This window comes from Dama dama, chromosome 20 (genome assembly GCF_033118175.1).
Source record: "Dama dama isolate Ldn47 chromosome 20, ASM3311817v1, whole genome shotgun sequence".
NCBI classification, from domain to species: domain Eukaryota; kingdom Metazoa; phylum Chordata; class Mammalia; order Artiodactyla; family Cervidae; genus Dama; species Dama dama.
The window spans coordinates 57,400,227-57,413,707 of NC_083700.1; the positions used below are offsets into that span (position 1 = coordinate 57,400,227).

Sequence of the window (13,481 nt, forward strand, 5' to 3'; positions counted from 1 at the left end):
AATTCAACCACCTTCCTGGAAATGAATATCAGAGAAAGGTATACTCAGAAATGTGTTGTTGGGAGTAGCTACCTTACCACTTTCCACAGTGTAATGGCTCCTTTCTCCATTCCATTAATAATTAAGTTTATAGTTAAATCCAATACTGGCAGAGTAAATTGTGGGGAGAACTGAGCATGGAGAATAAACTTATCTTTTGTAATAAGGCCTCTTTTGAGTAATTCTCTATTGAATTTCTCATTTTATCCACAGGGTCTCTCAAAGGGAATACTCACAAGGTGCATCTTCTGCAGTATTTACAGGACTCTTGGGCATATATTCAGTACTTGAGCATACTTGGACTTCTGAGGACAGAGCATAGTTTGATTGAGAAGACATAGTCAACTATGGACTGTGTAACTATTCTTTTCTCAACTGGCAATCTGAGAGGTATGAGAAGGAATGATGGACCTTTACAGTGATGCACTTAGGAATTTGTTAACTGCATTTTGGAAGTCAGTTTAAGAGTAAGCAGTGTTGATGGGTTTAGCATGGACTATCTCCTTAACTGTTATAGTTATCCAGCTATACCACAACCAGAAAGACACCAATTAGAAATTTGCTTAAGGAATTCAGGTATGGGAGTGGCTCCACTCAGTTTTTGTTCAGGTTAACTGCTTGGTGGCAAGTCACAGTGCTCTATTTAGAGTGGAAGCTGGCTGGGATTCATAAGGGGTTTTCGAAAGGTGGGACTCCACAAGAAGCTAGAGGAGGCCATTCAGAAATTGGTTCCAGTTTGGACACATAGTGGAATCAATGGAAGAGTCTTAGACCTATCTCTCCAAATATATGGACTGGTGTGCTAGCATCCAAGAGTTTAACATGGTGTAACTAGGAATTTAGGATATAAAGGTTTCTAAGTTGTAGAATGTTTTTAAATGGTATTTAACCTGCCAGACAAAACTATCAAGAGATGTTAGGTTGGGTACCATAGGGTCCCCTTCTTCAAAGGAATCCCACTCACTGTCAAAACTCTCACTGAGGTAATTAGCATTTTCTTCTTCCTCACTTTTTGGTTCTGATAAGGAGTTGGAAGACGGATTTCTAGGAACCATTAGAAGAGACCAACAGGATAGGGGAAAAAAGTTACTAGAAAAAGGTGGCAATCTAAGCCAGTAAAATCCTAACACAGGCAAATAGAAGCAAAGAGGAGAAATCCTTTTAATAGGTTCATTTGGCTGTTCCTCAGTCTGTTTCACACACAGAGTGCCCCTGACTCACACCAAGGTGCCGTTCTACAAGATAATGTTCTTCACTTACGAAGAAGACAGCTCAGTTCCTCAGGACCAGTTCAGTGTATAAAATTAGTCACTGGCCAGTGGCACAGGTCAGAGTCTCTCCTTCAAGTCCTGGCTACCCAAAAAGAGAAGCGGCCTCATCTAGGCAAGCTGATTTTCTTAGCATGGTCTCAGTTGGTCGTGATATTATGAAGAGACACTTTGTGTGCACTTTATTTGACAGGAATAGTATATCTATTTGGCAATGAAAAGAAACAGCCTTCTTTGTCTGCTGGTGCAGCAACTTTTGTGCAGTGGGGTGGTGGGATGGGTTGTGAAGGATCTGTCTGGTGTGCACAGATCTGACATTTTCCGTAGGTGGTGCAAATGCCCTTGGAAACTAGTGACATAGTTGTTGGACTGTCTGGAAAGGCAGTCTTAACTCATGGATGATCCTCACCTCATCTCTAGCCACAAGACCCTACTAGGCCTAATGCCATCAGCTCTGTTCCCCATAGTCTTAATTTTTTTTTTAATGTAAAACTGAGATTGCCTTAAGTTTGCAACTGACATATTTAGATTAAAATTTCATTCAACAGCATACATATTAATATACAAACTTCCAAATCATCTAAATGTTTGCAGTCACTGTGTAGCTCCATTAAAATGTATGTTTAGAAAAATGGTAACGATAAGCCTATATGCAAAACAGAAAAAGAGACACAGATGTACAGAACAGAATTTTGGACTCTGTGGGAGAAGGCGAGGGTGGGATGTTTCGAGAGAACAGCATCGAAACATGTATATTATCTAGGGTGAAACAGATCACCAGCCCAGGCTGGATGCATGAGACAAGTGCTCAGGCCTGGTGCACTGGGAAGACCCAGAGGGATTGGGTGGAGAGGGAGGTGGGAGGGGGGATCGGGATGGGGAATACATGTAAATCCATGGCTGATTCATGTCAATGTATGACAAAAACCACTACAATATTGTAAAGTAATTAGCCTCCAACTAATAAAAATAAATGGAAAAAAAAAACACAAAAAAACAAAAAAAATATATGTTTACATTATACTTTAAATCTGTATTTCCTTGGGACATACTCATATCTTATGAGAATAGAAAGCTTGCCTAAGGCTTCTACTATAATGGAAATGGAAACATTGCTAACATCTGAATCATGTTTAGTGTAAAAAAGAAAATTGGGACCATCTGAACACTCATTATCCTTTCATGGCATAGAATGGTAGAGCATTGGTGTAAAAAGAACCGCTTTTTAAAAAAATATCCAAAGTGTTACTAAGCACCAAAGTCCTTTGTCTTTGGAAACACTGTGGCTTTCCTGGTCACTGGCTGTGTGTCATATACCAATAGAGGGCACGATTCATCAGCTGTGGACATTCTTTGCATTCTTAGGGTTGTTCATTGCTGTTTCTTTACCTCATGGACTGGCTGACACCTTTCACTACAATAAGCCCTTGAGTTTATGATCATTGTGCATCAGGTTATTGGGTTGGTGGCTGGCCTTCCAGCTGTCCACCGGCCTGAGCTTGTGAGAAAGCGGTCACAGATGTCAGTGTCACAATGCTGTTCTCTTAGGTTAAATCCAAAACACTGGTGATATCCAAAACCTTCTGGTATAAGAATTATTTTTTTTTTATGTTTTCAATTAATGAAGCAGAAATGCAAGCTGTGAGCAATGTCTATAAATAGCCTTGGTTCTTCTATGAGAAATATCTTCAGTGTTAGCACCTGCAAGAAGATAGCATGTGTCATATTAGTTTTATAATATTAGTGTTAGTACAGAATGATGGCAGGAAGACAAATCAGGTTGTATTCCCATCCCTATGAAGGCTTGAAGTGTTAGGTTAAATCACATGAAATTGCTATTTGTGTAGAAAATTTTACATGGCTTTAGGAGGCAAGAGGGCCTTCCCCAGTGGCTCTGATAGTAAAGAATCTGCCAGCAATGCAGGAGACCCAGGTTCCATCCCTGGGTTGGGAAGATCCCCTGGAGAAGAGAATGGCAACCCACTCCAGTATTATTGCCTGGAGAATCCCATGGACAGAGGCTATAGTCCATGGGGTTGCAGAGTTGGACACAACTGAGTGGCTAACACTTTCAGGAGACAAGATACATTTTAATTGTTCTTGTACATCATTGTGAGTTTGTCACACATATTTTAAATTAATGCATATAATTTAAAAGTCAGAACATAAAAGGCAAGATTTGTTTGTTTTCATTCCTGCTGTTTTTACTCTGTCATCGCCCCCTTGCTCTTAAGGAAATGGAGACTCTGCCTAAAAATATATCCTGGTATTTGACTTTCTGTAGCCCCTTGAGAGGTAAACAAATACAAGCACAAATATTACGTACTCAGGTGTGGGTTAAAGTTGTCTTTAGATTTTTCTAACAGTAGTTTAACTCACAGCTGTCTCTTTATGATTTTTATCAATTTTTTTAATAGAGAAGACATTGTCATCATGAGGATGTATTAGAAGTAGTCAAATGCCTTACTCCTCATTCTTCTGTATTTCTCCATTTGCAGTTTCAGCTGTACAGAAAAGGAGCTCTGGCAACTTCTGCTGAGACTTTTCGGTAGGAAAAGCTTCCCAAAAAAAAGCGACAGCTATTTTGAAGGCCAACTTGCTAAAATTATATTCAGGTAAATTAAATTTTAGATGTCATCCTCTACAGCTAAAAGTAAGCACATTTGACTTAATCATTTTAATCAAAAATGTATTTGTATTCAACCGTTCATATATATGAGTCCTCTTGGCTGGATTTAAATTATGTTGACAGAAAACATGCATTTTCTCACATTTTCAAATACCAAGAAAGCTTTAGAACCTATAGCTTGGTTATTTTGGAAGAAAAAATGTGATTCAGCCAAGGCTGATCTTGTTTTTCCTTTATTCTTGAAGCCAGAAGCAATTACTTTTCATTTAGGATCAAGCGGCTGTAACATTGCCATTCGTGGCTGAGGCTCCTGGTTTCAGCATGTCTGCTTGGTTCCCAGCCAGTCCTGGGTGTTCAGGTAGCAGCTGGGGATGGGAGTGCCTCTCCAGCCCACATTCCTTGGCTATGAATTTTGCAGCCCTGTTTATCTGATGAGGATCTCCCCACAGTGAGTTGCCCATGACATTGTCACACAGACATTAATGAATGCTATGGAAAGATATTCTTTTTACTCCTGGAATGCCAACCAATCCTGACTCTTCCAGTCCCTTCACGCTGGCTGATGACCACAAAGGCCTGGTACTAAGATGAGATCCAATGAGATCTATCCTACCTAATCCAAATTCTAATGGGATGCCTATATACATCTTCTCTGTGAGACTATCATCCAAACCTGTTCAGCATATTTTTCAACAATTACATTTACCCAAACACTGACTCTCACTACTCTGTACTTATTGTTTATTGATATTTATACTTTTAATCTATAAATGCCGCCACTGATTTCAGTACCCAAAGATTCTCTTCCTTCTCTTGAAACTCCTGAATTTACTTGGGATGACTTTAGAGCCTGGCTCTTTCACTATTTCATGTGTCTTTCTTTTGCCTGCCCAAACCAGACTGTGAATTGCCTTGAGAGAGGGGCTCCCAAAAACTGCAACACCTTATACAGACAGATAGACAGGAGAAAAAATATTTGGACAGAAAGACCTTTGTTGTTCTTAGTAATCCAGAAAATTTGTCTAAACTTGTTCAGAACACTCTAGACATAGGCTGTAATAAACATATGGCTCCTCTCCTTTCCCCTGCCTGCCCTCTGCTGGAATGGCTCACCAGCAGTAAGATGACCAGAGGAGGATGATATTTGGGGAACATGGGAAAATACAGGGCTTGTTTGGCTGAAAGGCTGCCTGAATAACTGTGAGTTGAGTCCGCAACCTGGATCTTCGGAACTCTGCATTATGTGCCGTGGGATGACTAGCAGACTCATTACAAGACCCCTTATGAGTTCAACCATGCACGGGGATTATCCCTGCTAGCGTGAGAGTGACCAAGTAATCTTGGGTGCCCTCCTCCTCTGCTGTATTCGCTTCATCTCCAGAACCACCCAATAGATGGAAGGTAGCTAAGCTAGGTGGTGCCCCCTCCCAAACACAAATGCCCTTTCCTGTTCACAAGCCCCTCAAAGCCTTCACCACCTTCACATATATCAGGCATTGATAGGGATCTGGCAAGGCTGCCAGTTTGGTAATGCGATTCAGGAGGTAAGTTTGAAACTGTAGCAGGGTTTTCTGTTTCAAAGGGCAGAAGGATATGGCAGCCGCTAAGGCGGCCCATTTGCCCTTGGAGAGGAGGTGTAAGAGTGTCTGATCCCTGGACCACCTCTCTCTCTTGCTGGCCCAGGCCGTGTCTGGGCAGTCCCCTTCTTCCTCCTGCTGTTACTCAGGAGGCTAGATGTTATGAAAAAGAGAAGGAAAAACATGTTTTTCTGCTTTTTCATTATTAAAAGAGGGCACTTTCTGGGAAGGCAGAATCCATTAGCTGAATCCATTTCAGTTTCAATGGTTAATTAATTTAGGCAACTTTAATGCACTTTTATTATGTAGCCTTTAAGAGCTATTCTGGTAAATGTCCATCCCATAAATATTAGCACTACTTTATATGTATGATATTCTTTTTGGAAGGGTGAATCTGAATTATTATCCAGGTACTAACTTGCACACAACACTGTCCAGGCAATCCAAAAATGCTTCCTCATAGTTTGAACATTGTTCAATACATTTTGAAGTGGGAAAAAAACTGTTCAGATTTGACCCTACATTTTAAGTTGTGGAGAAATCAGCCTGGTTGCCTCCCAAAACATAATTTTGAAAACCAGTTTTGCCATACTATGAACTGAATAATTGATTTCCCCATTTCATTCTGTAAATTAAACACTAGGCTTTGAATTACTAGAAGAAATAGCACAGTTAGCCAATAAACCTTTCTTATACAATGACAACATTTTACTTTATTATATACATTAGCATTTATTCGTGCCTAAGATTTCATCAATCAATTTATTATATAAAAAAGATGTCTCTGGAAACAACAGTGGAGAAGTGTCAGCACTTCCAAAAGCAATGTTGTGAAAGGCAGCAGGGCCAGAGTTCTGGGCACACGTTTAACTAAATTATAGTCAATAACTATGCGGCTCCAAGTATAAGCCCACATTTTTTAAAGTATCCACCTTATGAACTGACTCTCCTGGAATGTCAGAATTTTAAAAAGAAACTATTTACTTTTCACTGTTTAAGAGGTCGGCTCTATTTGTTCAGAATTACAGCAACCTCTGTTATTATTTTAAAATATTTATTTTGCCACTTTGACAGGCTTCTTCTGCACTGCTCTTGGGTTTTAATTTTGTTTGCAGTAGTACATTTCAATAGTTGGCTTCAGATTAAATGAATGTTAGTACTTTGTGATGATTTTATTAATTAGTTGTTTTGAAAACTATTTTAAGCTGAGCGTTACTCCATTATAGAAGCTCTAAGAATCAGTACTATCAGGTAGGTGTTAATTTAAAATTATTTATTCATTTCATTAATTTAACAAAATTATATTTAACACATATCAGGACTGAGTAGTCCACAGGCAAGATAGGCGCAGTGCCTGGAGGCCACAGTACTTTTAGGGAGCTGTGCAAATGTTTTCATTTCTTTTAAAACCAAAAGAAAAATTAACTTTTAGGTTAAAAAATATTAAAATATGTAATACTAATATACTTACCTTTATACCAACATGGTAATAAAATACAATTTTTAACATGTCTTTTAATGAAAGAAGTCTATGTAAACTAAAGTTCCCAGGACGTATGAAAATGATAATGTAACCTATGCCATATTTCAGCTATGTTAGATTCTAGAGAAAAAAGATGAGTGGGACACAATTTCTGTTCCCAAAGTACTCACAGCTAATGATGAAAATGGACATAAAATAGGTATTTATAATGTGGTTTCCTTGAAATTGTTTGGAATAGTCATTATAGCCTGAAGAGCACCAGAGTTTTACTACAAAATGTCATTCAATGCATAGACTGAGTCTTTTCCTTCTTTTAGTTAAATTTTACCAAAATAGGATTTGTATATATTTAAATGATACATATACAGCATTACTATATGTTTGTTCCTTTCAAACACTGCTGATATTGTCATTTGGATCTGTAAGTAAAAATCTTCATTACCAGGACCATGAAGGAAATGCCAGATCTTAGGTATTAATGGTTCAATGGCAAAAATGAGAACTTCAGTTCTCCCATGCTTAGCAAAGGACTTACATCCTTCTGAGTTTTACTGAGGCTTCAGACATGGAACAGAATCTTGGCTGCACTTTCTCTCTTCATAAAATTTCTCATATATTTGAGATTCAGCACTTTTTCAATTACTCTTTCTATGCCATAATTGAGGTAGTTAGAATGTTCTCCTTAACCTAAATCTTCCTTGTTAATATTTAGGTCCACTTCCACGTTTTTGTTGTCAATTGGAGAATGATTTTTTACCATTTTCAACTTTACCTGCATTATCTTATTACGCACACAGCTTTTCGAATAAGCAGAACATCATGGGACACTGGAAAGAGCACAGGCTCAGACAAACCTGGGTGTGAACCAGAATCATGTCTCTCAAACTATATGACCTTGGTTAACTTATTTAAACTCATTGCATCCCAGCATCCTCATCTATATAAAATGGGGATCATTATGAATGTGTTAGAAAATTGCTGTAAAAATTAGAATAATATATGTTAAGCATTAGGCCAGTACCTGGAATATGGTAGATGGCTAAACAAGTAGCTGCTGTTATTATTTGCCATACTTTACAAATTAAGAAACTGAAACACAGACATATTAAATGACTTTGGTCAAGGTTGGGGGCTATGGTACCCAGTTATTACTAGGAAATTGGAGGCTTGCTTTTGATCAAAATTGAGAATGAAGTCGTAGGACACAAAGAAAGTGCAGAAGCAAGAAGGACGGAAAGAACACTGACATCAAAGCAACCAGGTAATCTGTGTATTTATTGAACACACTGTAAGTATAAGATATCCTTGGCACAAGTTGGACCACTTTGGTTTGCCAATGACTGAATCCTAACTTGCCCTTCCAAAAGGCTGGTATAACCCAAACACAGGATGTAGGGAACTGGTTCTGGTGATGTCTGGATTCTGTGGCAGGAACACTTTCAGGATTCCCTCTCTATTTCTAACCAGTTTGTCTGGTATTCTTTGCAGATGGCGTTCTCCATGCCATGGGGAAGATGGCTCCTAGCAACCTCGATCTCCTCTCATCTAAGCAGCTCTTCTATCAGCAAAGAAAGTAGGCTTCTTCCTTTTTGGTTTCCAATCTGAAAACAATTTCAAGCATGATTTGCACGGGATCAACTTAAGTCACATACTCCTCCTCAAACCGTGACAACCAGGAAGATGAGGTAATATGATTGGTTGAATTGAATTTCTAATGAAATTACCTATAAGAGGTAATAGAATAGTTAGCATTTTAGTGGTAGAGTTGGTTCAAAGAACCAAAATGCTAGAATCTCTGGATGTCTGGCTAAGATACCACAGGGCCTGAGTGGACATGTCACGTGAACTTTGTAGCCAAGAAAGAAAGCCTATCATACTTTCCTCTCCCAGAATGTTGGCTCATAGAGTAAAAACTTGAATTTATTTCTTAGTATATGTACCTTTTAATGAAGAAAGTTATAAACACTTGAGTATTATCTTAGAAAAAGCAGAGCCTCTAAAGAGGGTGGTTGAAGGTGACATTTCTGTTGTTTGAAAAACTTTAGGATGTCATGTCCTATGGGAATGCATTATTCTAACAATTTACTTAACATTTTGCTTCCTGTAGAGTGTGGGAGCTGAAAGCAGACTCGTGAATTGAATTTATAGTGGATGAGCTTCTCCTAATGCTTTTGCCAGGTCGTTTTAAGACTGCTGTTTGTTCCACTACTTTCAATATCTACTCACCACCGCATTAGTGGGAGGACTATTGTATTATGTAAGAGGTCTGCAGAGCTAGTGACTTAGTAGAGAGTCATGTTTTGACTTTATGCCAACATCATCATCATTTCCCTACTCGTTTCACGTTTCTCTTATCAGCTGGGCCCTCAATTCAAGGTTACCTTGATTATTTTCAGGTCTTGAGTCATGAATCTCCCTTATTTTTACCTCACTTTATCTTCTTTCTTTTAAAAATTAAAGGTATCCTCCAAGGGGGTGAGGGGGGTGAGATTAGGAGATTGGGATTGGCATATATACCCTATGTATGTGTATATGTATAAAGTGTTATATTTTATACTATGTATAAAATGTTAGTCACTCAGTCATATCTAACTCTTTGCGACCCCATGGACTGTAGCCCACCAGGCTCCTCTGTCCACGGGATTTCCCGGCAAGAATGCTGGAGTAGGTGGCCATTGCCTTCTCCAGTGGAATCATCCTGAGCCAGGGATCAAACCCAGGTCTCCCACATGGCAGGCAGATTATTTACTGTCTGAGCCACCGTAACTAATGAGAATGTACTGTTTAGCACGGGGAACTCTACTCAATGCTCTGTAGTGACCTCATTGGGAAGGAAATCCAAGGAAGAGAGGATATACATATACATGTGACTATTCACTTGGCTGTATAGAAGAAAGTAACACAACATTTGAAAGCAACTATAATCCAGTTAGGGGCTTCCCTGGTAGCTCAGCTAGTAACGAATCTGCCTGCACTGCAGGAGACCCCGGTTTGATTCCTGGGTCAGGAAGGTGCCCTGGAGAAGGGATAGGCTACCCACTCCAGTATTCTTGGGCTTCCCTAGTGGCTCAACTGGCAAAGAGTCCACCTGCAGTGCAGGAGACCTGGGTTCGATCCCTGGGTTGGGAAGATCTCCTGGAGGAGGATATGAGTCAGACACAACCGAGTGACTAAGCACAGCACAGTCATTGGACATAAGAGATCAGAAATAAAGAAAAAGTCTTTGATGACTCCTAGGTATTTAGTTTTGTGACCTGTATGGATGGGGATATAATTAAATTAAAATGAAATAGAATTCATTAAAAAAATACCTACCCTTTCCCAGCACTTCATTCTTCTCTCTTTCACTGCCACAGAAAACTAACTCCATCCATTTCTTCACTTTCTATCTGTATTTCCAGTTATTCCTCTCTGATGCATCTCCCCCACTTATCTACCTATAAGACTATCTCCTTGAGATATCATCAAAAAGATAATGTAGGTGGCAGTATACAGTTGCCCTAAAGTGGAATGTAAATATGATGGAATATCATTGTTATCCTATCTTTCTCCTTCACTCCACAACCATCTAAAAAGTCAGTATAAAGTATTTCTTAATTTTAGTTTTTCATTATTCCGCTCATTACTTAGTATCTTAAAATCTGACTTCATTCTCTTAACATACTATCCTGGGGTTCATATCATTGCATTATCTTTCTTCTAGCACATGGCACAGTTGACTATGCCCTCCTCTTGATTCTACCACCTCACCACCTTGGTTTAGTTTCTCTCTTTCTGACCAATAATATATTTTTAAAAATTTGACAACGTTATGGATATGCAATTCACTCATTCAAAGTGTACAATTCAATGGCTTTTTATATTCAATATACACTGAATTGTGCAAAATCACCACAATCCATTTTAAAACATTTTCATCACCTCTGAAAAGAAACTCTACATTCCTTAGCCACCCTCTCCAATCACCCATCCCTCCCAGCCTTACGCAACCACTAATCTGCTTTTTTCTGACCACTCATATTTTAGTGATCATCTTTTTCCTTGTGTCTCTGAATGTGAGTGGTCTCCACCATTCTGTCCTTGCTCATTCTCCCTATGCCTCCTCTCTCTCATAAATAATTCTCAAAAGAACTCCCAGATCTCTCTCTTCACCTCAACTTCTTTATTAGATGCCTGCTGATAACTTTAACCTATGTATCTCACCAGTCCCCAACTATAATGTATACTAAAATAAACTCTTGGCCCATCCTAAGTTATCTTCTATCCTATCTCAGCTAACAGTATTACATTTCTACCTAGTCATTTGGACTTAAAGCCTTGGTTTGATTTTGGCTCCTCTCTCCCCATTATCCCCGAATCTGATTTAAGCCATATTTTAAGGACACATTGTTCTATCCACCTGCTTTCATTCTGTCTCTCCCCTCTGCCTTCTCGTCCTTCAGGCAGTATAGCTCAGGCTGATAGAGTAGCACAAGGTCTATTATTTTGCTTTTGGTGAGGTTGTCCAGAAGTATTTTGTGGCCATACTTTCTCTCTCTTCCTCATTCTTAATTCTTTCCCATTTCTGAGAAGAATAACTGTTTGAACTCAGTTTTAAAGATCACTAAATCTTCTTCCACACAAGTACCCATCTCTTAACCCCCATATACATGAATGTGCTAAGAATGGCCTGTATAACATGTCTAATAAGCAACAGTCAGGTGTATGCTGACTATTATTTGTAAGCAATGACATAGCAAAAAATATTTCCTAACTGTATGTTTTATTAATATAATTTGCATCTTCAGTGGGGGAGAACAAGCAGGTGGAGGAGTAGGTGGACGTGGAGTACATCTCTCTCCATGGATACGTCAGGAATATACCGTCAGACACAGAAGTGCATGCAGAACACCAGCTGAGGGTGGACAGGAGTACCTGACCAGCAGAAAAGAATATATAGAACCACACAAAACTCAGTAGGATGAAGGAACTAGAAGGAAAAAGCAAGAGTGTTAGTAGGACTGGACCTGCCCTCGGCAGGTGGGGGAACTGAAGCAGGGGTCTGATCCCCACATCGGGGCAATTGTCTGGGTCAGAGGAGAAGCATTTAAGGCTGAGAGTGAAACAGCTGACCTGTGGCAGCCTAAATGAACTGAGAATCAGACAGTCCTTGCTGCAGCCATACATACCCTGGACAGGGACTCGGGTCCCCTGGAAGGCACATCGGCTGGGAGCCGGAGTTTAGGGATTGGGGAGCAATCACAGGGCAAGGGCTGCTGTAGACTGCAGAGAGACGGATGGAGGGGATGTGAAGGAGGAGACTGTGGTGGGAAATGCCTGTGGAGGAAAGCTGGGTAGCCATGGAAGCAAGGTGATACTGCTGAGTCACACGTGAGGACTGGAGCCATCACCATAGTGTCTCTCTTCCCACATGCCAGCATCGGCAGCTGAACAATAGAAAGGCAGGCCCATCAAACGCCTGATGCACTGAACTACAGAATAGGACCCCAGCCAGGGGGCCCCCTCTATGTGCCTGATGCTCCAGACAACAGAGAAGGACCCCAGGCGAGGGAGCCCTCTAAGTGCCTGAATGGGCAGGGTATGGGGAAAGACTGGCCAAAGAGGCCTTCTGATCACCAGCTACAAGAGGCTCGAAAAAAGACTCTGATAGGGCCATAACTCCTACGGCAGAGGCTGTCCGTGTCCCTGCACACGGTGCAGTCAGGGTCCCTGCAAGCCAAGCAGCTGTGCCACCTTCACGCTCAACCCTCACTGGGGCAGAGCTGCCACAGGCAAAAGAAGTCTTGCATCTATGCACGCAGGGTTGCTTCTGTCATGTCCAACTCTTTGCGACCCTATAGACTGTGGCCTGCCAGGCTTCTCTGTCAGGGAGCGGGGTTCTCCAGGCAAGAATACTGGAATGTATGGCCAATACTGTTTGCCATACCCTTCTAGAGCACTATATTTCCTGCCCCTCTAGCCACCAACTGCCTTGAGTACCTGGTGCTGCCAGAACCCCTGCAACCCAAGCAGCTGCATCACCTCCACACCTGGTCCTCACAGGGGCAAACCCAAGTCCTCCAGGGCAGCCTTAGGAGCAAACCCCAGTGGACGACCCACATGCAGAGGTGGAAATAAAACCACAATGGAAACCAGGGGCAGTGTGGCTAAGGAAGAAGACCCAAAACCTTCCCACCAGCTGTACAAGCTGCAGATTAAATCAACACGATCAACTAGGCAGACTCCGTGTCTATGGAATATATAAATGGAGATTGAGAGCTCCCATAAAAGAAAACGCACTAGTTCTGATAGCTGTGGACATTGGAGGCAAGAACACACAGGGGTAGGACCAGATTAGAGTCTGAGCGGCCCCCACAGCAGGTCCAGAGATGAGCACAGTGTTGGAGGGCATCCTAGGGAGGGGAGGTGGACTGTAACTCCCAGGAAGGGAAAAGGACTCAGACAGCAGTGACTCAAGAAAAACATTATTATTCTTATGTTTCGAC

General features: G+C 40.8%; 1 long non-coding RNA gene and 1 pseudogene across 15 annotated transcripts in view; one reads left to right on the forward strand and one right to left on the reverse strand.

Annotated features, from left to right (window-relative positions):
- LOC133041115 (uncharacterized) overlaps positions 1–13,481 on the forward strand; it is a 117,326-nt gene that overhangs the window by 70,397 nt on the left and 33,448 nt on the right. For 8 of the 15 annotated variants that reach the window (XR_009689147.1, XR_009689148.1, XR_009689156.1 and 5 more), the window contains 2 exons: positions 3,806–3,922; positions 8,485–8,681. This is a non-coding gene — a long non-coding RNA (uncharacterized LOC133041115). Of the gene's footprint in view, positions 1–252; positions 430–3,805; positions 3,923–8,484; positions 8,682–13,481 lie in introns of all 15 variants that reach the window. The other 7 variants (XR_009689146.1, XR_009689149.1, XR_009689154.1 and 4 more) reach the window with 1 other exon arrangement.
- On the reverse strand, positions 453–2,077 carry LOC133041114 (DDB1- and CUL4-associated factor 16-like; annotated as a pseudogene).